General features: G+C 40.4%; 1 protein-coding gene across 7 annotated transcripts in view; it reads right to left on the reverse strand.

Annotated features, from left to right (window-relative positions):
- Positions 1-26758, reverse strand: part of rapgef4a (Rap guanine nucleotide exchange factor 4a) — a 271696-nt gene that overhangs the window by 141712 nt on the left and 103226 nt on the right. The window contains exon 1 of one of the 7 annotated variants that reach the window (XM_073047213.1): positions 12290-12374. The exons of the other annotated variants lie outside the window; for them this stretch is intronic. The gene's annotated coding sequence lies outside the window, so the exon portion shown is untranslated. Of the gene's footprint in view, positions 1-12289; positions 12375-26758 lie in introns of those variants that run through there. 7 annotated transcript variants of the gene reach the window in all.

The raw sequence follows: 26758 nt of genomic DNA on the forward strand, positions 1-26758 counted from the left end.
CGTGATTTGTGCATGGGATAACATGTCTCACAAATTTAACTGAGTTTTTTTAAAATAAAAAGATGGTGACGAAAATTGACAGGACATTTTTTTTCCAATTTAATCAAATATACTTGGGTTGCACAAAGTTAAACATGCACACCGGGATGCTTATCTGGAACCTTATATGTGACTCTTGTCCATAGACTACTTTTTCCTGTTGTCACTACTTCCTTCTTATATAAAAAGAAGTTTGAAATTTATAATGTGGAATTGAGTGTGCAAACATAGATGATCTAAAACTTTAAACTGAAATCTTAAAATAACTTGTTGGTTAAAATATTTATAGACCTTCTGCTAGTAGGTAACATCTTTTGTTCCCATTAGCTTCTTGCACAACTGCTCAAAACACTGTCCCATCTCTTTTCTGTCCTTCAAAAGTAACTCTAAATTGGTTGCCATTTGTGTCTCAGTTCTTGCTGCAGTGTTCTATTTTGGGCCTTTATCACTGGCTCTTTCAAAAGTATCCATTTACACCTCTGCTATTTTCATTCCCCTCTCCCATAGACATCTCCTCACCAGTCATTTACCAGAACAGAAGGTAAAACAGATGTAAAGAAAGACAAAACTGAGCGCCTTTAAACATTGATACAGAAATGACAATAAAAAGTGACCTGACTTGATTTTTCATAATCACTGGCATCACAACAAAGTCATGCTCCATGTGCATTTTACAGAAAACCAACATTTGATTCAGGCTTTGTTTATTTTTGCAAGTGAAGAAAAACCCCATTTTCAAAAAAGCTCTCAGAATATTTAATAAATCCAGAGGAAATGACAGAGCAGTGGCACAGGATAGCGCGGGGGGAGCTGACAAGCAAAGCGTGGCAGGAAGGGACAGACAATATCAGGAGAAATAAAAGCAGAGTTAGTAAAAGCTTTAAAAAAAAAACCCTGAAAGTTTAACATAATTTATTTGAATGCACAAAACACTTGGAATAATATTGATTAATTGACACCGCAGAGAGCAACATATGGGTATGATATTATAGCTATTATGGAGATGTTACTGCTGGATAGCCAGTCTTGGGTCCTCAGTATTCCAGGTCATACGATGCCCCAAAAGTACTGACCACAAGAGAAAGGAGAGTAAAGCAATGCTAGTCAGGGAAGATGTCTGAGTGGTGTTGAGTTGTGGCATTGAGGCTGTGCATAGTAATTCAGAAATAGCAAGATAGGACAAATGAACATGTTGTTAAAGAGACGAGGCCTCTCCGATATCCCTTCTTACAAGAGCAAGGGAGGGCTTCTGCTTTTTGGAAATCAACCAATGTGACTTATTTGTCCATAAAAGGGAAGAAGGTAGGAAATTATACACCAGTTAATTTAATATCTATCATTGGCAAGATGTTGTAGTCAAAAATCAAAGAAGCAAGAATTAATCATTTAGGAAAGCTGACTACAAGGTCAGCATGATTTTCTGAAAGTCAAATCTTATTTGACAAATTTGCTCATTTTTTTAGGATAGGGAGAATTGATAGAGGGTAACTAGAATATGTAATGTATTTAGATTTCCAAATGGCATTTGCCAAGATACAGGACAGGACGGTGCATTAATTGAGCCCAAAGTATTGGAGGAGGCATGTTAATGTGGCCATTACATCAAAAATAAACAGTGAGAATAAATGGGTCCTTTATAGGCTGGAGATTTGCCAGGCTAATTCTTGGGGTGAAAGGGCTGTACTAGCAAGGGAGGCTAGACAGTTTAGGTCTACATGCAATCTTAATTGACTTCTGTTCTTAAAATCAGTACCACAAGGTCAGAAGAGATAGCCTGCCTATCCCCTTCCTCTGGTGCCCCTCCTCCTTCCCTTTCCCCCATAGTCTACTCTCCTCTCCTATCAGATTCCTTCTTTTATAGCCCTTTACCTTTTCAACCCTATCACCTCCCAGCTTTTCACTTCGTTACCCCTTCCCCATCCACCTCCCTACCTTTCCCCTCACCTGATTTCCTGATTTCACTTATTACCCTTATACTCCTTCACCCGTACCCCCACCCCCCCCCCCCCCAGCTTCTTATTCTGGCTTCTTCTCTGTTCTTTCCCAGTCCCGATGAAGGGCCTCGGCCCGTGACACCGATTCCTTATTCCTTTCCAAAGCCTGACCTGCTGGGTTCCTCCAGCATTTTGTGTGTTACTCCGGATTTCCAGCATCTGCAGAATCTCTTGTGTTTATGTTCATCTCTAATGTCTTACGTAAACAGAAGATATTAATAACTAAAACGTTCTGAATGTAGAAAAGATGAGATGTGAGAGAGTTGTCAGAGATGTGAAACTAAACAGATCTGTGTAGTTTCTCAGCACTGACAGCTCCTCTCACACATAATCTTTTCTACATTCCAAAACAATTCAATTATTAACAGCAAAACTCAGCATTAGACCATAAGACATAGGAGCAGAATTAGGCCAATTGGCCCATCGTCTGCTCCGCCATTCAGTCATGGCTGATCCTGTCCCCACTCCCCCCGCCCATCAGCGCCACTCCCCGGCTTTCTCTCTGTAGCCTTTGATGCCATGTCCAATCAAGAACCTATCTATCTCTGCCTTAAACACACCCAATGACCTGGCCTCTATAGCTGCCCCCGTGGTAACAAATTCCATAAACTCACCACCCTCTGGCTAAAGAAATTTCCCCCCATATCTGTTTTAAATGGATGTTCCTCTATCCTGAGGCTGAGCTCTCTTGTCCTGGACTCTCCCACCACAGGAAACATCCTTTCCACATCTACTTTGTCTAGGCCTTTCAACATTCACCAGTGCCTTATAAAGCCACAGTATCACATCCTTCCTATCGTATTCTAGACCTCTTGAAATTGCATTTGCCTTCCTCACCACCGACTCAATCTGAAAATTAACCTTTGGGGTGTTCTGCATAAGAATGCCCAAATCTCTTTGCATCTCAGAATTTTGTATTTTCTCCGTGTAGAAAATAGTCTGCATATTTATTTCTACTACCAAAGTGCACGACCATGCATTTTCCGACATTGTATTTCATTTGCCACTTTCTTGCCCATTCTCTTAATCTGTCTAAGACCTTCTGCATCCTACCTGTTTCCTCAACACTCCCTGCTCCTCCACCAATCTTCGTATCATCTGCAAACTTGGCAACAAAGCCATCTATTCCATCATCTAAACCATTGATATACGGCATAAAAAGAAGTGGTCCCAACACCGACCTCTGTGGAACACCACTAGTCACTGGGAGCCAACCAGGCAAGGATCCTTTTATTCCCACTCGCTGCCTCTCAACAATCAGCCAGTGCTCTAACCATGTTAGTAACTTTCCTGTAATATCATGGGCTCTTAGCTTGATAAGCAGCCTCATGAGTGGCATCTTGTCAAAGACCTTCTGAAAATCCAAATATACAACATCTATTGCATCCCCTTTATCTATCCTACTTGCAGTCTCCTCAAAGAATTCCAACAGGTTTGTCAGGCAAGATTTTCCCTAAAGGAAACCATGCTTTCTCCTATCTTGGCTACCAAGTGTCACTAAGTACTCCATAACCTCATCCCTAGTAATTGATTCTAACATCTTCCCAACCACTAAGGTTAGGCTAACTGGTCTATAATTTCCTTTCTGCCGCCTTTCTGCTTTCCTAAAGAGTGGAGTGACATTTGCAATTTTCCAGTCCTCTGGCACTATGCCAGAGTTTAATGCTTTCTGAAAAACCATTGCTAATGCCTCCACAATCTCTAATGCTATGTCCTTCAGGACCCCAGAGTGCAGTTCATTTGGTCCGGGTCACTTATGTACCCTTAGGTCTTTCAGCTTTTTGAGAACCTTCTCTCTTGCAATAGTGACTGCACTCAGTTCTCTTCCATCACACACTACAACATCTGGCCAACTGCTGGTGTCTTCCACAGTGAAGACTGATGCAAAATACTCATTTAGTTCACCTACCATCCCACATTAATATTTCTCCTGCCTCATTGTCTAGCAGTCCTATATCCACTCTCATCTCACTTTTATTTTTTAATTTATTTTTTTCTTTTACATACCCAAAAAAGCTTCTACTATCCTCTTTGATATTGTTTGCTAGCTTGCTTTCATATTTCATCTTTTCCCTTCTAATGATTCTTTTACTTGCTCTCTGTAGGTTTTTAAAAGCTTCCCAATTCTCTATCTTCCTGCTAAATTTTGTTTTATTGATGCCTTCTCTTTTGTTTTTACATTAGCTTTGGCAGTTGTACTACTTTTCCTTCTGAATATTTCTTCATTTTTGGAATACATCTATCCTGCACTTTCCTAATTGTTCCCAGAAACTCATGCCATGGCGGCTCTGCTGTCATCCCTGCCAGCAGCTCCTTCCAATTTACTTTGGCCAATTCCTCTCTCACACCACTGTAATTTCCCTTACTCCACTGAAATACAACGACATCAGACTTTACTTTCTCCCTCTCAAAATTTCTAGTTAACTCAATCATATTGTGATCACTGCCTTCTAAGGGCTATTTTTTTTTAAACTTAACTCCCTAATTGTCTCCATTTCTTACATAACACCCAATCTAGTATAGCCTACCCTAGTGGGCTCAATGACAAACTGCTCTAAAAAGCCATCTTGCAGGCATTCAACAAATTCACTCTCTTGAGATCCATTTCCAACCCGATTTTCCCAATTGACCTGCATATTAAAATCTCCCATGATTATCATAACATTGCCTTTTTGATGTGCCTTTTCTATTTCCCATTGTAATCTGTGGTCCACATCCCAGCTACTGTTGGGAGGCCTGTATATAACTGCCATCAGGATCCTTTAACCCTTCCAGTTTCTTAACTCAACCCACAACGATTCAACATCTTCCAGTCCTACGTTACAGCTTTCTACTGATTTGATGCCATCCTTTACCAGCAGAGCCACACCACCCCCTCTGCCTACCTTCCTATCCCTCTGATACAACGTGTAATCTTGGATATTCAGCTCCCAACGATATGTACTAAGAGTCTGGCTGTTCTCCCTCCCTCTCTAAAATGCTGTGGAGGTGATGAGAGACATCCCTGACCCTGGCACCTGGGAGGCAATGTATCCTGTGTTCCATTCACATCCACAGAATCTTCTGTCTGTTCCTCTATCGAGTCCCCTATCACTACACTTCCCCCTTCTCCCTCTTTAGCTTCTGCATCATGGACCAAGCTCACTACTAATAACCTGGTCTTTGTGGCATTCCCCCGGAAGCTCACCCCCCACAGCAGTATCTAATACTGTATAATTTTGGGGGTGGGGGGAATGGCCAGAGGGGTGCTCTGCTCTAAATGCCTTTTCACATTTCCATTTCTCCTGACGGTCATCCAGCTACTCACCTTCTGCAACTTCGGGGTGACTACTTCCCTGTGACTCTGATCGATTACCTCCCATATAAGCCGAAGGTCAACCAGTTGCTGCTCCAGATCCCTAACTGCGTACACTTCACGTAGATGTAGTTCCCTGGGAGACTCTGGGTACCCCAGGACTCCGACATCCAGCATGAAGAACACACAATAGCCATTTACTACAATAAGTACAGCAAGGGGGAGATAAAAAGGGAACCTATTTTCCAACGCCTCTTTCAAGCCGAAGCCTCCTTAGAGCCAAAGCTTGATCCTCCTACTCTCAACACTGGCCTACCCCCAACAATAGCTGCCCTGCTTGTCCCTTCTGGACTTTTATTTAATTCACTGCGCTCTGATCCTGCTGCTGATTGGGCCTCCGGAATATCCGAACGCCCATGAAGGTCTCCTTTTAAACAAGTGCCGCCAGCCTGTGAGCAACCTCATTGCTGTGCTCTGCTCCCGCTGCTGATTGGGCCTCCATTAAAAGGCAGAAGCCTCACCATTTCAAGCCACATTACTGAAATGTACCCAGCCAGCCACCATATTACCTCAACTTCAGAACAGGACTCCTCTAAAACCAGCCTTCATTTACTTGCTTCATTTCAAAGGCATTCCACACAAAAAATAGTATGAGCATTATAAAGTGCACAATTCTCAGCATACATCAAAGGCATTCCTCATCCTCTTAATATTTACAGAACATGCTACATCCAGTTTTACCTGTAATGCTGATGCAGTGTTCGGAAGTCAGACCTTGTGTGGAGACTGAAGACTTCAATTCAATACAATAAATACAATCCCTTTGAAGTTGCAACAAATACCATTTTGAAAAGAAAACTGAATTTTGAACAATTACATTGGATGGTCAGCCAGTTTTAATCAGGATGTTCGTCCTCCCATTTGAACTAAACAACAATGAATGGGATTGAAAGCTTCACCCAGTCTTAACACAACAGATCAGGTACAGCTTAGCGCTTGTAGTAGAATTTGAAATATTTTATTTCTACAGGTTTCAACCATGGAGATATCAATGCAACCAGTTTCCTGCTGATAAGTATTTACATACAATGGCAATGATTAGGAAATAATCCTGCTTTTTTCAAATATGGACCTTAACCAAAATTGAATATAAATTTTGGTTTGCAGAAAATACTAGCAATAATCCTGTATTGTAATATTAAATTTGAATCCATAAACAACTGCAGTCAGATTTATATTTTATCAGAATCAACATTTTATGTGATACTTCGATCAAATTTTTACCAGAAAAAGTGTCTGGAAAAAATGTGCTGATAAACTTTTACAATTCATTTGCTCTACAATGGCAAAATCATGCTCTATTTGAAAAAGGGCACAAGTACTAACAAGAATTCAAAGTTAAATAAATAGTATGGTTTTAAATGTAATATTAAAAAAAAAGATGAGGCTGTTCACTAAACCAAGTCTTGAATTTAAAGTAGTCTGGTACTTTTGCTGGAAAGATTCCTTGAGCTATATACTTAAAGTGGCTCTAATCAACCCGCCTTCAAACAAGGAACAGGATTCAAACATTCTCCAGAGCATCAGGATGCAAGATCACAGGCAATTTGTCAGTTCATTAACTTCCTATCCTGCTGTATTAAACCAGGGTAATGTTGAAAGCAATCACATCCAGCTGTCCTCTGGTCAATCAAGAGAGACAACGGTCGACAATTCAATTCACTAAGAAAACAAAATAGAAGCAACGCACTTTTGGTTCCAAACTATGCAACTTGAACATTATTCTTAATAATTTTGTTGAGAACCTTAAAATGTTTGGATCAATACAGGTACAGTATTAGTGAATTGCAATAATAAAGTAATCATAAATTAATAGTTTCATAATTTGTTGCATTACTTAAACCAGAATTTAAGGATTGAATTATATCATTAGTTATCCCATATTTTCAAAGTCAAAAATGTCTAAAAAGCAGTTAATTTATTATTTGAAATAATTTGGAGAATGTGCAGCTCGGGTGGTTGGGTTGGGTTGTTCTCTGATCAGGGCAATTTACAGTTGTTGGGTTTGTCTGAAAGACCCATTTCAATTAGCAGTGAACTAAAGATATTTTGTGACCATTTGCTAACAGAAGAAGTTTTGTGAGGTATTATGAGTCATTTACGAAATGCAATGCATTTCTACTGTCTGCATAATGCTTTAGCAATGGTAATGCAGAATACCATCCAGAATCAATTTGGCATTCGTTTTCTCATATGGTGGGGGGGGGGGGGGGAATTTCCTGACCTTATAAAATGCTAATGAAAATTCATGGGGAAAATAATTAAGTAATAAGTAGAGGTGCTGGGTCAATCTGGGCTATATTCTTAGTGAATTAAACTAATCAGAATTTTAATGAATGATTTAAAACAACAGACTCTACAGGTTGGATTATGAACATCCAGAGCCCTCAGACATAATTTTGAGATTCCAGAACAAATAACTCTCTCACCCGGACAATACAAATACCCATGTCAGGGTGCTGTTTATGGACTACAGCTCAGCTTTTAACACAATCATTCCTACAAGTTCTCATTGAAAAGCTCCAGAACCTGGCCTTCTGTACCTCCCTCTCCAACTGGATCCTTAGCTTCCTAATCGGAAGACCACAATCTGTGTGGATCAGAAATAACATCCTCAACCTCACTAACAATTAATCCTGGTACACTTCAGGGATGTGTGCTTAGCCCACTGCTCTACTCTCTCTACACCCATGACTGGGTGGCTAGGCACAGCTCAGATGCCATCTGTAAATTTGCTGACAGCACAACCATTGTTGGTAGAACCTCGGATCGGGATGAGAGGGCATACAGAAGCGAGGTACGTCAGCTAGTTGAGTGGAGTTACAGCAACAACCTTTACTCAATGCCAGTAAGACCAAAGAAATGTTTGTAGAGTTCAGAAAGGGTAAGACAAGGGAACACACACCAATCCTCAAAGGAAAGGCATCAGAAGTCAAAAGAGTGAGTAATTTCAAGTTCCTGGGTGTCAATATCTCTGAGAATCTAACCTGGACCTAAAAAAAATCGATGCAGCTACAAAGAAGGCACATAGACAATGATTCAGGAACTATGCCATCTGATTTCTGAATGGACATTGAACAAATGAACACTACCTCACTACTTCTTTTAATTTCTTTTTTTTGTACAACTTATTTAAATTTAATTACTGTAATTCATGGTTTTTCTCCCGTTATCATGTATTGCAGTTTACTGCTGCTGCAAAGTCAACAAATTTCACAGCAGATGCCGGTGATATTAAACCTGATTCTGTTTCTATAAGTATACAGACAACTGACCCAGAAGGCCAGTGAATACAATATCTATTTTGGTTCATTTATATTTTCAGATAATGGAACATACCGTCCTTGCTCAATCTTCCTCATATGTGATGCCAGGACCAATGTGGTTGAATTGTAACTGGTCTCTGAAGTAGTCTAATGAGCAATTCACTTCAAGGGGGGGGGGAATTAAGAATATGTGGCAAATGGTGGCCTAGTTGGCAATATCCACTGTCCGTGAATGAGTAACTTTAAAAACAAGGCACAGTGCATAATTTTTAAGCTAACATGGAACTCCTAGGAGAAAATAAGATGTGCTGATTAGAAGAGGCAGCCAAAACCAGCAGAACACAGTTTCAATATTAAAAGCTTAAATACATTTCCAGATAATATTAGTCAGTGAACTGAAAATGGGTTAATTCACATTGGGTTAGAATGGTTTCTCCTGCTGCTGGCATTATGAAGCTAAAGGGGGTTGGGTTTACAATTAACATCAGAAGAATTCAGCTTAGAGAGCAACAATTAGATTTAATATGGCGTGGCCACTTTTTCCAAATAGATAAAAAGGTAAAATATGTAATGATTATATATTTTTGCGAAAGGCCAGAATACAGCTAAGAATATTAATAGTGATTAAAGCAGGCCTAATTTTTTCCCCACTTAGCAATATTTTCTTCCAAATTTGTTCTTCTCAGACAAAGGACACATTTCCCACCAATATACTGTTATTTATCAGAAGATAAAAGACCTCAACAGCTCAAATGTTAAAATTTACATTGTTGTAACTACTTTACACTATTAATTGATGGGATTATTAACGACTATTTTATCAGCTAACATAAGGTCACAAGGGATGTTCAGGATGGCGCAGAGCATAGCAGCATCAGTGACCCAGGTTCAAATGTTGTCTGTAAAGAGTCTGTACGTTCTTCCAGTGATCGTGTGGGTTTCCTCCATGAGCTCTGGTTTCCCACCCCACCCCCCACATTCCCAAGGCACACGAGTTAGTGGCTCACATGGGTGGCTTGGGTTTGCTGGGTCAGAAGTGTCTGTTACCTTTCCGTATCTCTAAATTAATGCAATAATTCAATTAACAAACAGTGGAAGATGGCAAACACGCAATTTCACAAATTAATGCTGGGTGGTAATTAAAGGGAGGCCTCTTGAATCAATGCTGTTTTTAGGACCATGCCTACTGCTGACAAACCTTTAAAAAAAAAAGTAATTCAGAAGAAGTGGTAAAGACAATAGTTACTGTCCACTTTTAAAACTGCCCCACGATGAGAAGGTAATTTAGAGACAACCACAAAAGTGAGTTTGATATCACAAAGATCTGAAATGTTAGCTCTGATTTTCTTTCCATTTGAACATCTCTAGAATTTTATGTTCTAACAATAATGTAAAACTAAAGAATAGTCACAAACTTAGTTCACTTTTTAATTAAAATTTGATGCTGACCATTGGATGTTTTAGGGTCTAAATCATGCAACGTGTTGTCTGGGAACTTTAACAACTGAACCAATGAGAATCTTTCTTTATATTTAAAATTAAAATCCAAGTTGCACTAAATTTAAATTTAAGAAAGTAATGGAAAAGAACTTACAAATATATTCTTAGACTTTAAGTTTATCTAATCTTTAAACTCTTACTTAAAATATTGCATTTATGTCTACTGAATGTCATGATATGTGATTTCCTTCCCAGAGGCATGGCAAGTTTGTTCTTTGTGACACTCACTCACTTTATGTAGAATTCAATTTCATACTCCTTTTTAAAAGCTAAACATTGCTTCAAACATTGAAGGGCAATTTTAAAATTATGCACCCAAGAGGAACTAGGAACAAATCAATTAAGACTGAACAAAGTTGTCAATAATTCTCAGTATTAGCATGCTCAAACAGAGCAGGCAACAAGGTAATCCATCCAACATAAGAACCTCAGGCAGCTCCACCACAGGTGCAAGCCTCCCCACCATCAAAGACATCTTCAAAAGGTGATGCTTCAAAAAAAAGCTCACATTCATCATTAGTGACCCTTGCCATCTGAAACATGCCTTCTTCTAGGTGTTCTTGTACATCAGTCAATGAAAGCAAGCATGCAGGTACAGCAGGCAGTGAAGAAAGCTAATGGCATGCTGGCCTTTATAACAAGAGGAATTGAGTATAGGAGTAAAGAGGTCCTTCTGCAGCTGTACAGGGCCCTGGTGAGACCCCACCTGGAGTAATGTGTGCAGTTTTGGTCTCCAAATTTGAGGAAGGACATTCTTACTATTGAGGGAGTGCAGCGTAGGTTCACAAGGTTAATTCCCGGAATGGTGGGACTGTCATATGTTGAAAGATTGGAGCAACTAGGCTTGTATACACTGGAATTTAGAAGAATGAGAGGGGATCTGATTGAAACATATAAGATTGGACACACTGGAGGCAGGAAGCATGTTCCTGCTGATGGGTGAGTCCAGAACTAAAGGCCACAGTTTAAGAATAAGGGGTAGGCCATTTAGAACAGAGATGCGGAAAAACTTTTGCACCCAGAGAGTGGTGGATATGTGGAATGCTCTGCCCCAGAAGGCAGTGGAGGCCAAGTCTCTGGATGCATTCAAGAGAGAGTTAGATAGAGCTCTTGTAGATAGCGGGGTCAAGGGATATGGGGAGAGGGCAGGAACGGGGTACTGATTGTGTATGATCAGTCATGATCACAGTGAATGGTGGTGCTGGCTAGAAGGGCCGAATGGCTGTCTATTGTCTATTCTCAGTATTATTACGACCAGAGAGAAGGTACAGGAGTCTGAAGATCCACACTTAATGTTTAGGAACAGCTTCTTCCCCTCTGTCATCAGAAATTTGAACAGTCCATGAGCTCAGGAACACTACCTTGCTATTCCCGTTTTGTACTAATTATTTATTTTTTATTATTATTGTAACCTTTAAGTTGTTATGAATGTGATTCTGAATCATCCTCCCAAAACCTGCCTAGAGTTTAAAAGAAAAAAAGTCTGAATAATGAAAATTTCATTAAAAAAATCAATACAACACACCAAACCAACCATTCTCTTTGTCAATGCAAAATTATTGCAAATATACATTTCTGATACAAGGAACACAGTGAACAATGATGATAAGGTAATGGAGAAATCACATCATTATTTGATTTTTTAAGATTAACAATACTGAAGCAAATTAAATCACCCTAATGAATTGTTATAACACAGGACTAAACAATTTCATTAGCAAATGAAAATATCATGTGGCTAACCTCAGTACAAAATAATCAGTAAATTAATCTGTAAAGGCATAAAAGCTTCATTTAATATAATCTTAATATTAATTCAAAGTTATAATATTTTGCTAAAATATCCTGTTAGCTATTCTGCAGGACATGGTTCTGAAACAACATCGTTTTATGAAATCAAATATCTCTGCCCAAAATATTCATTAAAGACAGGATAAAAACAGAATTATAAAAAATGCTACTGAGATATTTCAAAATTTTAAATAAATCACACAAAAAGTCACAAAATAAATCACAATCTTGCATCGTCAGACAGGTTCACATATTTATATATGGGCACACTGAATAACATTAACCAAGTTCTATATTTTACAAAAAATAAGTAAAATACCAGTAAAAGGAAATTAAAGTCTTACGCAGATGGAGTAAAATCATCCTAGTTCAGTAAATATCCCCAGGCTACGACAGAATTTAAAATCATACTCAGCTCTGTCGAACACTGAGACTTTGCAGACACATGGTTGCTGTCTAAATGGGGTTGTGCAATCAACAATCAGCTCTTCACTTCACATTAAATAAAACTGACGCTGATTAATCTGGCTATCTGCAGCAAATGAGCATGTACGTGAACTTTTCTTAAACATCTTCTTTCCCCTGAACTATTCCCACCTTTATCGTCACCATGGACAACATGTCCATGTTTCTGCTGTCATCTAATGAATGAATCACTGGAGAATATTTCAGGCATATGCAACAATGTCTCTAATGCAAATTTTTTTCACATCCCTACCACACTTTGAAAGAGTGATATACAAGTGAGGCCATGTCCCAACAGATGTGGCACAAAAGGTCCATTTATAATTCATGCCATTAATCTGAGGAAACAGAAGTGCCTGCTGTGCATATAATGAATGCCTTTTACTAAATGATCCAAAAGAGCGGGCATACAAGTTCACACAATTCAATTACTTTTAAAAAAAAGTCTTTGCTCTTTAGTGATGTAACCTAAATGGCAGTGATATCAAAAGTACTGAAACACTCATGTTCATCTTATTGCTCAGCATGCAGTTTCATTTCCTGCATTCATTACTTGGACCCATCTCTTAAATCTAAGTGAGTTAAAAACAAAGAAAATCCTTCTGGGATTTTTGTTTTGGTTTGAAAATTGTCTCAACTCCCAGCCCACAAAGAGAACGTACACACCCTGGCACTGCTGTTGGTACCTTAAATAAGTTCTATTTGCCATGTATTAACCCAGGCAGTGGATTTTGGTATGCTGTTCCTCCATGGGGAATGTCATTGCTGAACCAGCCAACAACCTACAATGAGATAATCAAATACACTTCTTTGCAGCTTATCAAGAATGAGCTTTCAGCTGATTTTTTACTTCTCAAATTGGTCTGGAGACAACTTGTCATTGTTTTAAATGAAAAACAACCCATACTGTATCTGCACATAATTTGTGAGCCTGTCATTAGGAGTTTGAGGAGATTTGGTATGTCACCGAAAATACTTGAAAATTTCTGCAGATGTACGGTGGAGTCCATTCTTACTGGCTACATTACCGTCTGGAGTGGGAGGGAGTTTGTGGGGCTACTGCACAGGATCGAAGTAAGCTGCAGAGTGTCATGAACTTAGTCAGCTCTATCATGAGCACCAGCCTCCATAGTCTAGGACATCTTCAAGGAGCAACACCTGAAAAAGCTGGTGTCCATCCTTAAGGACCCCCTCACCCAGGTCATGCCTTGTTCTTATTGCTGCCGTCAGCAAGGAGATACAGAAGTGTGAAGGCACACACTCAATAATTCAGGAACAGCTTCTTCCCTCTGCCATCTGATTTCTGAACAGACCTTGAATCCATGTACACTACTTCACTACTTTATTTTTATTTTTGCACTAGTTAATATAATTGTTTACTTACTGTAATTCACAATTTTTGTCTCTATTATTATGTATTGCATTGTACTGCTGCCACAAAGTTAACTAATTTCACAACATATGCCGGAGATATTAAACCTGATTCTCATTCTGACAGATGGCTTGCAATTAAAAAAAATAAATATTTTTTGTGGGTGCATCACTGAAATTTTTTTGTGAGCAACAAGACCTGATACCTTGCATAATACCTTCTCTGTGCATGCCCATCATTGCAGGGCTTGAGAAGAAATCAGCAAACTACTGTGTTTGGGGATGGCAGGTAAAAGGTTTAGATGTGAGAAGTGGGAAATGGTCTAGGGCAGGGGTTCTCAACCTATTTTCTACCGTGGACCCCTACCATTAACTGAAGGATTTGTGGACTCCAGGTTCGGAACCCTGGTCTAGAGTGTCAAGGTTAGCCAGAGGCTAGAAAGATGGGACTGGGAATCTTGCTAAGAGGAGTTGTCTGAAGAATCAGAATAGTAGGTTTGGTGATGGTCACACTCATGAGCAGAGGGGAAGAAAGCACTTATCCAAAAGCAGAGGTTGGTAAGTATCTAATTAAGAGGAGCCTGATCCAAGTCAAGGTTGACAAGCCACACATGTAGCACTGAAGATTACAGGTAGGTTCTTGGCAGAAGATTTGCATCACTGAATGTCATTTCTCAGATTTTAGCTCTCATGTATATGAAGGACATGGAGAGAAAAATTACAGGCCAATCAACTCTCACAAAGTCCTCAATTTCAGTGAACTTTGACTTAACACTGCACACAATAACCCGATGCATTCATCTAAAAACTTATTTTTGTATAAGGAAAGCAAGATGTTACAAAAAAAAGCAAAGAAATACTAAAGCTACACCTGCCCATTTACCTTCTCCCCCCTCACCTTTATTCAGGGCCCCAAACAGTCTTTCCAGGTGAGGCAACACTTCACCCGTGAATCTGCTGGGTTTGTCTATTGTGTCCAGTGCTCCTGATGCAGCCTCCTCTACAATGGTTAAACCCATCGTAAATTGGGGGACTGCTCTACTGAGCACCTCCACTCCACCCACCAAAAGCAGAACCTTCCTGTGGCCAATCAGACTCTGGCCTCTTACCTCTTTTCATCGACACATCACCTTCCTCTGGATCCCCTCCTCCTTCCCTTTCTCCCATGGTCCACTCTCATCTCCTGTTAAATATCTTCTTCTCCAGTCCTTTATCTTTCCAACCCACCTGGCTTCATCTATCACCTTTGAATTATCCTTCTTTCCACCCCTCCCTTTTTATTCTGGCACCTTCCCCCTTCCTTTTCAGTCCTGAAGAAGGGTCTCTGCCCAATTCATTGCCTGACCTGCTGAGTTCCTCCAGCATTTTGTGTGTGTTCCTCTGAAGACTTTTTCATGTTTAAAATAAAACTAAAGTACATTACATCAATGACAAGTATGTCGAATATAACACTGATTACATCAAGATGAAACAACAACTTATTACTTTTCAAGAAATGGTTTTCATAATATAGAGGATTTCAGTTAATTTGGACACATCAGGACCGGTACATTTTGGCCCGATTAAGCAGCTGCCCCAATTAGCCAAAGTTTCATGGAAATAGTTAAAAAGGTATAAGAAAGACAAACTACTGGTTTAATTGAGTAACAAGTTATGTTTATAAATAAAATACAGAAAAAAATAGAATGCCATCAATGCTACAACAGTACTACAAAACTGTGCAGTAGGTCCCTAAGTTATTGACGGAGGAATTTCCTGCTGTGTCCTTTTGACTGACTGTCAATGAACAAAATAAGCACGGACATCTAGTGCAGATAACTGACTGCCTTCATACAATTTTCAACAATTGTATCCTCCAAATTTTCATCATTATTGTAACATACAAGATTATTGATACCTTTATATTCTTGTTGAAGCATGAGCAAGACACACACACAATGCTGGAGGAACTCAGCAGCCAGGCAGCATCTACGGAAATAAGTACAGTCGACGTTTCAGGTCCTACTGTCGGGTTTCAGCCCGAAACGTCGACTGTACTCTTTTCCATAGATGCTGCCTGGCCTGCTGAGTTCATCCACAACTTTGTGTGTGTTGCTCGGATTTCCAGCATCTGCAGATTTTATATTGTTTGTTGAAATGTGAAATTGTTTCATTTTCACTCCCAGCTGTTCCTGGCATCTAAAAGCCTGAAAGCTTGAAACTGCCGTGAGCAAAACAGCTCTGAATTGCCTTACTGTTATTTCTCACTAACTCTCAGTGACAAAAATCACTGCTTTTTGTACACAGGCACACATATCCAGCGCTATTTAAAAGACGTTCGCTCAAAGCACAGTGTAGTGTCTAAAGGCCACGAGTGCATGTGACACTAGTTAGAAACTGTTGAGCAACAGTCTACTGCCCCAATTAGGCGGTATAGTGTCCCAAATAAACTAACAGAATCCCAGTTATTTTATTCTTTGGTTTTTGTTCTTTAATGGTTGTCCCAAATTAGCGGCTGCCCATTTAACCGATGGCCAAATTAACCAGAATCCAGTGTATATAATTATCAGGAGGATTTGTGCAGATTAACATGGAGCCGTGTTTCATGTAGCTCAAAGCTAAAGCTGATTCACTTAATTTATCCAGATAATAATACACATGCCAGGGTAACACAGTATTTGGAACTTCTAAGAACAGCAAGGTCAGCTCAAGTGCCCATATGAGCTGGTGGTACATTACAAAAACCTTGAGCGTTTGTGAAGTATTATTTATGCAGAAAAATGGCAGCATTAATGTTCAGCTGAAGTGGAATTCAGGTATACCGTACCATAATGTTACTGCAAGTCCAATGACTAATTCAAAACATACTCTGAGGACACAGCCTAGGCTAGATATTCCCTTTATTGTATTGTGAACATTTCCTGTATCTGTACTGTAAAGAACTAAAATAATTTGTGAATTAGAACAAATATACAAGCCAGCTTCCTCAGGAATTGGGTATTATGCTGCATTGATCCACTGGAATGCTACAAAAGAAAGATGTGAACAGCAGGTCTATTCACCAGGATGTAGATTTACAACAGGAAAAGGAATGCTGAAAGATATCTTAGGTAAGGAGACACACATTTTAAAAAAAGGTCAGCAGCGTCTGTGGAAAAAGAAACAAATTTACTGCAAAAAGTCTGAAATACCTTGTCAGAATTGGGAATGAGAGAAAACAAGTTGGTTTCAGTAGCAGAGAGGGTGGAGAGGGAATGTGTGGACCAAAGAGAAGATCTCTGATAGGCAAGACCAAATGCAGCATTCTGAGGCAGATACGCTCTGTGTGTCTTCCATTTTGTTAGTAGCAGGACCGTAGGATATGCCCAGCAGTTCAGGCTATGCTAATGGAGAGAGAAAAACAAGACAAATTCTCTCCTCGGATCACGAGGAAATCTGCAGATGCTGGAAATTCAAACAACAACACACACAAAATGCTGGTGGAACACAGCAGGCCAGGTCCTGACGAAGGGTCTCGGCCCGAAACGTCGACAGCGCTTCTCCCTATAGATGCTGCCTGGCCTGCTGTGCTCCACCAGCATTTTGTGTGTGTTGTTCTCTCCTCAAATCTCTTGTTTTATGCTCCCCTATCCTTGTGAAAACACTATGACAATCTACCCGATCTATTCTGCTCATGATTTTGTCAGCCTCTAAATTCACCCCTCAGCCTATTCCACTTCAGGGAAAACAGTCCTGGCCAATACAGTTTTTCCTCACAACACAAGCTCTCCAGTCACAGTAGCATCCTTGTAGCCATATCATTAACTGTGTTGTCAATCCTTGAAATGGTATCTGTATGCATTGAAGCCCTGGCAGAGAATCTCTACAAGCACTCTCAACCCCCAAAACCTGATGCTCATCCGTACTTCTAAAGTGTTGCTTTTATATTTTTCTCTTTCTTTTCCTATACTTTAGGAAAACTCATAAATTTTATTATTAGAGGAAATGAACTCAACCCTAGTTACTCGGCAATATTTCAACATCAAGATTTAAGCTCCCCCAGAGTATACTTTGATGGTATACTCAAATCATTTTGGTTTAGTTTAGAAGAAATACAAGTTACATTCATTATTTTATATACGGTTATTGGGGAACTGCCTTGCAATCGCTCCGTATACAAGTTGGTAGTAATCTGTAATTTTAAAAATAGGACAGACAACGGAAGCATGATTTACATCTAATCTCCATTCTGTTCGGATGCAGTGGTACAGCAACTAAAAAGCATGAAAGCCACCATCAAGTTCTTAGCAAATGACTCAGAAAAGCACTGCTATTAACTTTGAAGTCTGTAGCTGTCACCACATGGCTCCCACTGCCCTGAGTGCTCCAGTTTTTCCAAAGATGTACAGGCTGGTAGGATACCTGGCTGCTGTAAGTTACCCCTAGGGTGCACGTGAGTGTCAAAACCTGAATGGAATTGATGGGAATGTTGGGAATATCACAGGAGGAGGCCATTCAGCTCGTAATCTAAATGTTGCCTCTTTGAAAAAGCAGTTAAGTCAAAAAGAAAATCACAATAATTTCTTACCTACAACTTTTTAAATACCACCTTCTCGTGTACAGTTACTTACAGAATCAAATTCTATTATTTTGTAATTCTAGCAATTCAGATCCTAATGACTCAGTGAAATAACTATCTGCTGTGTTGCCCTCGCGGGTTTTTCCCACTGAGGTTTAAAATTTGTGACCCCTTAAGTTAATATGCCTGTACTAGAGGATAAAGGTGGAGGAAAAGAGGGGAAAATGATATTTACATTTGTGAGAAGAACCACTTCACTGATCCAGTTCATCATTCCAATGCAAATTAACAACCATGCATGCAATTACAGAATGATGGCTCTAGATATGGCCAAGTGCCTACAAATGAAAATTATTGTTCACTGCTCTGCTGAGGCAAAATTCATAATATACAGAACAGGAATTAAGATATTAAAATAATTTACAAAGCATATTGAATGTTGATACATGTTCACAAATTTTAAAAGAATGCCATTAAAGGCACAAGGCCTCCAACCTGTTTATTCAATTTAAAGATTCCTGGTGGGAGATCAAACTCTGAGATATTAAAACATGGAAATCTTCTGTCACAAAATAGTAAGGGAGAATCTCTGAACGTCATAACTCCCATCGTCTGAACCTTTAGTGCCTAGGTGGCACATGGGGCCTCCGTTACTCACATAACACCATAATTATTGTTTATGGTTAGATGCTTTTTTTTGTAATTTATTTTTTTATTAAAGTTCATCATTAAACAAACATTTCCATAAGATGTATTTCAGACATTGTACATATATATCATATAATCATATATATGACAAATCTCCACATAGTATTTATCTGAGGTATATACTTATAGAAAAGAGTGGAAAGAAAAAACAAGCAAAAGGAAAGAACTATGTACAAGTAGGGAGTGATCTTTTTTTTTACAACAGATTCATTGATTTGTGAGAATAAAATCAGGCCTATGAGGCATTATGTAGTTAAATCATTTTTCCCAGTATGAATCAAATTGTTCCAGCTTATGGTTAACAGATGCTGTTATCTTCTCCATTTTGTAAATGTCCGTTGTAATTTCCATCCATGTATTTAAAGTTGGGCTCTCCTGTGATAACCATTTCCTAGTAAGAGTCTTTTTACCAGCCACCAACAGTATATTCATTAAATATTTATCTCTTTTCAACCATTCTTGAGGTATATATCCAAAATATATGGTCTTACTCTCCAAGGGTATTTCACATTTAAAGATGTCTTGTAGGGCATTGTGTATCCCCCTCCAATAGTTTTTGATAACAGGGTAGTCCCAAAAAATCTGATAATGATTTGCATTTCGATTTCCACAATTTCTCCAGCAAACGGGGAGGTTACTATCATAATGGGATTTCTGAGAGGGTGTAATAAAATATCTTATCAAGTTTTGGTTAGATGCTTTTTTCTCCTCTTCGAGTCATAAAGTCATACAGCACTACATCACAGAAAAAAACCCTTCGCTGATCCAGTCAGCCCCAGCCTGGTCTTCCACATTGTCCTGTCTATCTGCAGCCAGACCTTAGCCCTCCATACCCCTCTCATCCATGTACCATTCCAATTGCCCCTGCATCTACCACTCTGCTGGCAGCTTGTTACGCCACCCATGAGTGAAGAAGATTCCCTTTAAATATTCCACCTTTCACCCTAAATCGATGACATTTAGTTCTGGTCCCACCCAACTTGCAAGATTGCATACATTCACCCTATCTATATCCTCATAATTTTGCATACTTTTATAATGTAATGCCCTGGTTGGTTCATATTTTTACTGTTATGCTGTCTGTATTTCATTTAGCAGTTCTGCAGGAGCAGTCTGTTCTGTTTTCAGCTTGTTTGGGTTGTTATTGAAGATAAGAGATGAAGAGAAATGTATGCCACCCAGTTAGGATGGTCGAATTATAGGGAGGTTTCTCTGGTGAAGGACACCAAGGTTGGGCTTTTGTTCGAGAGGACATGAAGAGGGAAGACGCAGGACAGAAGAGGTCATAGGATTCGACCCGGAGCGGAACTGTGATTTGACGAAGCCAGGGGCAAGATCGATTGAGGATCGGTGACTCTGGAGAAACTTTGAGCTCCAACTTGTGCACATTTGACTGTTTCATTAAAATGGGCCCTTCTTTTTGTTCATTTCTTTACTAACCCTTTAGTCAAATTAAGATTCATAAATATAATCTTTTAATTGTATGCGGTGTACTGTCTGTTATTTCGTGGCACTAATTTGTAACAGGGTAGCAAATTACACAGCATCCACACAAACAGGGATCTGGGGTGGGAAAGCGCCTCACTCTCACGAGTTCAGTGGGGCTGGAGGTTGTCCTCCCTAGACTTACGCAGCCAAGGAAACCGGGGGTTTCAATAAGGTCTCCCCTCATTCTCCTGCACTCCAGTGAATAAAGTCCTAACCTATCTGACTCTCCCTATAACTCTGCCCTCCAGTCCTGGCAACATCCTTGTAAAGTTTCTTTGCACTCACTCAAGCTTATTAGGCTGAAAATGTTACTTTGCTCTGCTATTGAGATCTTCATTGAACTGAACAATGAAGCGATGTCTTACCTATGCTCACAGAATTACCTTTCTGATCCTGTTCCAAGAAAGATGTTGCCCGAATTCCCCAAGAACCCAAACATCACATAATCCATAAATGCTGGATATCTAAAATAAAAACAGAAAATACTGGGGATACTCACAAAGTTCAGAGAACACACACCAATTCTCATTGGAAGGTAAGTGGTTCAAAGACCAATGTAATTTTTTTAAATCAAAGTACATATAGGTCATCATATACTGCCCTGAAACTTGTTTTTTTGCAGGTATTCACAGTAGAACAAAGAAATACAATGGAATCAATGAAAAACAACACACAAAGACTGATACGCAAATAAAGTTCAAGAGAGCAGTTCAAACACTGAAGTTAGTTGGGGCTCAAACCCACAACCCTGACATTAAGAATCTCAAGCTCCCCAACTGAGCCAGTTGGGCTGTCTGTATGCAAAGGACAAACTGTGCAGATACAAAAATCATAATAAAAATAAGTTAACAAATAATACTGGGAAAATGAGTTATAGTATCCTTGAAAATGAGGCCACCTAGGTTGTGTTCAGTAATTAGTTCAGTGTTGAGGCGAGTGAAGTTAACTATGCTGGTTTAGGAATCTGGTAGTTGAACTGTTCATGAGCCTGGTGGTGTGGGACCCAAGGCTCCTGTACCTCTTTCCTGATGGCTGCAGTGAGAAGAGAGCCTGGCCCGAATGCTGGGGAGTCCTTGATGATGTTTGCTGCTTTCTTGTGGCAGTGCTCCTCATAGACGTACTCAATGGTGGGGAGTGTTTTTTTCTGTGATGGGCTGGGCTGTATCCACTTCTGTTTGTAGGCTTTTCTGTTCTTGGGCATTGGTCCTTCCATACCAGGCCATAATGGAGGATACTCTCCACTGTGCATCTACAGACAGTTGTCAAAATTTTAGATGACATGCTGAAACTTCAAAGAGAATAGATGTCCTGCCGTGTCTTCATTGTAATAGCACTTACTTGCTGGTCCAGGACAAATCCTCTAAAATGATAATGCCAAGGAATTTAATATTACTGACCCTCTCTACCTCAGTTCCTTAATGGTCCCCTAGGAAGCTCATGAACATCCAGTTCCTTCCTCCTAACGTTAATAATCAGCTCTTTACTAATGTTGAGTGTAAGGTTGTTGTTGTGACGCCACTCAAACCGATTTCCAATCTCCGTCCTATATGCTGATTCATCACCACCTTTGATTCAGCCAACAACAGTGGCATTGTCAGTAAATATGGTGTTGAAGTTGTTCTTTACCTCACAGTGAAAAGTAAAAATCGAGTGGAGCATGGGGATAAGTACACAGTTTTGAGGTGCACCTGTGCTGAAGGTGATTATGGAGGAGATGTTGCCAATCTGAATTGACTGGGGTTGGCAGGTGAGGAAATTGAGGGTTCAGATGCACAAGGAGGTATCAAGGCCTAGGTCATGGGGCTTACTGATTAGTTTTGAGAAGATGTTAGTATTGAATGCTGAGCCGAGGTCAATGAAGAGCTTCCTGATGTATGCATCTTCACTGTCCATATGTTTCAGGGCAGAGTGAAGAGCCAATGAAATGGTATCTGCTGTTGACCTGTTAAGATGGTAGGCAAATTGGAACGAGTCCAAGTCACTCTTCAGTCAGGAGTTGATATGCTTCACAACCAACCTCTCAACAAACTTCATAACAGTGGATGCAAGTGCCACTGGAGATGGACATTGAGGCAGGTCATCATGTTCCTCTTGAGTATGATTGAAGCCTGCTTGAAGCATCTGGGTACCTCAGACAGCTGAAGTGAGAGGCTGTCACTGAACACTCCAGGTAGTCTTTCTTCCACGACCTTCTGTCCTCTCCTATTAGATACCCCCTTCTCCAGTCCTGTATCTCTTTCACCAATCAACTTCCCAGCTCCTTACTTCACCCCTCCCCCTCCTGGTTTTACCTCTCACCTTGTGTTTTTCCCTCCTCTTCCCCCGTCTTTTAACTCTACTCCTCATCATTTTGCCTCCAGTTCTGCTGAAGGGTATTGGCCCAAAACATCGAATGTATTCTTTTCCATAGATGCTGCCTGGCCTGCTGAATTCCTCCAGCATTTTGTGTGTGTTGTGTTGATTAGCACAGGACTTCAGCTGCAACACAGAGTCTTGCCATCTTCAGAAGTTTTCTGATGACTCTGCCATAGTTGGATGCATCAGCAAGGGAGATGAAGCTGAGTACAGGGCTACGGTGGGAAACTTTGTCACATGGTGCGAGCAGAATCATCTGCAGCTTAATGTGAAAAAGACTAAGGAGCTGGTGGTGGACCTGAGGAGGGCTAAGGCACCGGTGACCCCTGTTTCCATCCAAGGGGTCAGTGTGGACATGGTGGAGGATTACAAATAGCTGGGGATACGAATGGACAATAAACTGGACTGGTCAAAGAACACTGAGGCTGTCTACAAGAAGGGTCAGAGCCATCTCTATTTCCTGAGGAGACTGAGGTCCTTTAACATCTGCCAGACAATGCTGAGGATGTTCTATGAGTCTGTGGTGGCCAGTGCTATCATGTTTGCTGTTGTGTGCTGGGGCAGCAGGCTGAGGGTAGCAGACACCAACAGAATCAACAAACTCATTCGTAAGGCCAGTGATATTGTGGGGGTGGAACTGGACTCTCTGACGGTGGTGTCTGAAAAGAGGATGCTGTCCAAGTTGCATGCCATATTGGACAATGTCTCCCATCCACTCCATAATGTACTGGTTAGGCACAGGAGTACATTCAGCCAGAGACTCATTCCACCGAGATGTAACACTGAGCGTCATAGGAAGTCATTCCTACCTGTGGCCATCAAACTTTACAACTCCTCCCTCGGAGTGTCAGACACCCTGAGCCAATAGGCTGGTCCTGGACTTATTTCCACTTGGTATGATTAACTTATTATTATTTAATTATTTATGGTTTTATATTGCTATATTTCTTCACCATTCTTGGTTGGTGTGGCTGTAACGAAACCCAGTTTCCCTCGGGATCAATAAAGTATGTCTGTCTGTCTGTCTGTCAGTACCCAACCAGGTACACTATCTGGACAAGACACCTTCTGTTGGTTCACCCTCCTGCAGGATGCTCTCACGTTGGCTAGTACCCAAACTAATTTTACAACTTTCTGGAGCTTATTTCAGTCCTGTGCAGTAGCAACCCCCCACCCCCACCCACAACCATCCCCCATACCAGACAGTGACGTGGCCTGTAAAAGTTCTCTCCACAGTACATCCATGGAAGTTTCCAAGTGTCTTAGGTGACAAACCAAATCTCCTCAGCTCCTAATGAAACATAGCCACTGTCTTACCTTCTTTATAGCTGCATTGATATGTTGGGATTAGGTTAGATTCTCAGAGATCTTGACAACCAGGAACTTGAAACTGCTCAGTCTCTCCACTTCTGATCCCCCTGAGGATTGGTACATGATCCCATGTCCTATCCTTTCTGAAGTCCACAGTCAGCTCTTTGGTCTTACTGACGTTGAGTGCAAGGTTGTTGCTGTGATACCACTCAACTAGCTAATGCGTGTACACCCTCTCTTCTCCATATGGGATTCCATCAACAATGGTTGTATCATCAGCAAATTGATCTATGGCATTTGAGCTATGCCTAGCTACAATGTCATGGGTATACAAAGAGTAGAGCAGTGGGCTAAGTACACACCCCTGAGGTGCACTAGTGTTGATCCTCAGCATTGAGGAGATGTGATTACCAATCAAACAAATTGTATGAACAACCTCCCCATCTGGAACATGCCTTCTCCCCAATACTACCATCAGGGAGGAGTACAGAAGCCTGAAGAGCCACTCAAACATTTGAGGAACAGCTAGTTCCATGGATCTCTGAATGGTCAATGAATACTATTGCTCTTTTGAACAGTTTATTTATTTTTATTGTATAGTAATTTGTTATACCCACACTGAACCGCTGCACAAAAGAACAAATTTCACACCACGCCAGTGGCAATAAACCTAATTCTGATTCTGCCATTCCACTTTCCATTGCCACACCCAATAAAGTGTCCTACCTAGCTGTCAGTTCCTTTCCCTGTTTTGTAAAGCAGCAATATATTGCCCCATTCATATTTTATGCCCTGACATATGCCTTCTTCTTTCCACTTAGGATGTCACCTTCAGTGAATTATGGACTTGTACCTCTCGGTCTTTGTCCGTCAACGTTCCTTAATTATGTACATGTCCTGTTCCTATTTGTCTTCCAAAAAGCAGAGCCTGCAGAGAGACTTCGATAGTTTAGCGAAATGGGCAAAGAAATGGCAAACGAAATACAATGTTGGAAAGTGTATGATCATGCACTTTGGTGGAAGAAATAAATGGGCAGACTATTATTTAGATGGGGAGAGAATTCAAAATGCAGAGATGCAATGGGATTTGGGAGTCTTTGTGCAGGATACTCTAAAGGTTAACCTTCAGGTTGAGTTGGTTGTGAAGAAAGCGAATGCAATGTTGGCATTCATTTCTAGAGGTATAATATACAAGAGCAGGGATGTGATGTTGAGGCTCTATAAGGCACTTGTGAGACCACACTTGAAGTATTGTGTGCAGTTTTGGGCTCCTTATTTTTGAAAGGATTATTCTGACATTAGAAAGGGTTCAGAGAAGATTCATGAGAATGATTCCTGGAATGAAAGGGTTACCATATGAGGAACATCTGGCAGCTCTTGGGCTGTATTCCCTGGAGTTCTGGAGAATGAGGGGGGATCTCATAGAAAAATTCCAAATGTTAAAAGGCTGAACAGATTAGATATGGCAAAGTTATTTCCCATAGTAGGCAATTCTTAGGACAAGAGGGCATGACTTCAGGATTGAAGGACATCCTTTTAGAATTGAGATGCGGAGAAATTACTTTAGTCAGAGGGTGATGAATCTGTGGAATTTGTTGCCATGAGCAGCTGTGGAGGCCAAATCAGTGGGTGTATTTAAGGCAGAGATAGATAGGTTCCTGATTAGCCAGGCCATCAAAGGGTATGAAGTGAAGGCAGGGGAGAGGGGATGACTGGAAGAATTGGATCGGCCCATGATTGAATGGCAGAACAGACTCGATGGGACAAATGGCCTACTTCAGCTTCTATATGTTTCGATCTTATGAAAAATGCTTCAACTCACACTTGGTCAGAATTAAATTCAATCTACGAATGATTTACCCTGTTTTCCAAATGATTAATACCCTGTTGTAGCAGTAGACAACCTTCCATTGCTGTCTATAAAACCACCAATTTTTATGTCATCCACAAACTTACCGATCATTCCTCCTACATTCACATCCTACGTATTACAATCAGCAAAGGTCCAAGTACAGATTCCTGTGGTGCATCACTAGTCAGAGACTTCCAATCAGAAAAACACACTTTTACCACTATTCTCTGCCTTCTATCACCAAGCCAATTTATGATCTAATTCACCATGTCACTCATGTGACTAAGCCTTCTAGACCAACCTACCTTTTGAATATTTTCTTATGATTTCCTTCCACAGATGTGAGATTTGCCATTCTGTAGTTACCTGCTGTCTTTCCTAAAGGAAGGAACAACCCTAGCCATGCTCTCCGATCTGCTGGTACTTCACCTGTGGCTAACAAAGATGCAGAAGTTTCCTTCTGAATGCCACCAATCCTCTTGTTTGTCTCTACACTGCATTCTGATAGATCTCATCCAGCCCTGAGTTCACCACCCTCCAAGATTCAAAGGCACCAAACACCTGCACTTTTGAAAAATATTTACATGGTCCAGCCAATCAACGTATTCATACCGCTCCCCCCCGAACTCCACATCCCTCTCCTGATGAATACAGATGAGATGTACTTATCTAGGACCCTGTGAGATACCACCTATTAAGGGATCTACCATTACTTAACCCCAAAAT

The sequence above is a fragment of the Hemitrygon akajei genome, chromosome 5 (assembly GCF_048418815.1).
Source record: "Hemitrygon akajei chromosome 5, sHemAka1.3, whole genome shotgun sequence".
Lineage (NCBI taxonomy): Eukaryota > Metazoa > Chordata > Chondrichthyes > Myliobatiformes > Dasyatidae > Hemitrygon > Hemitrygon akajei.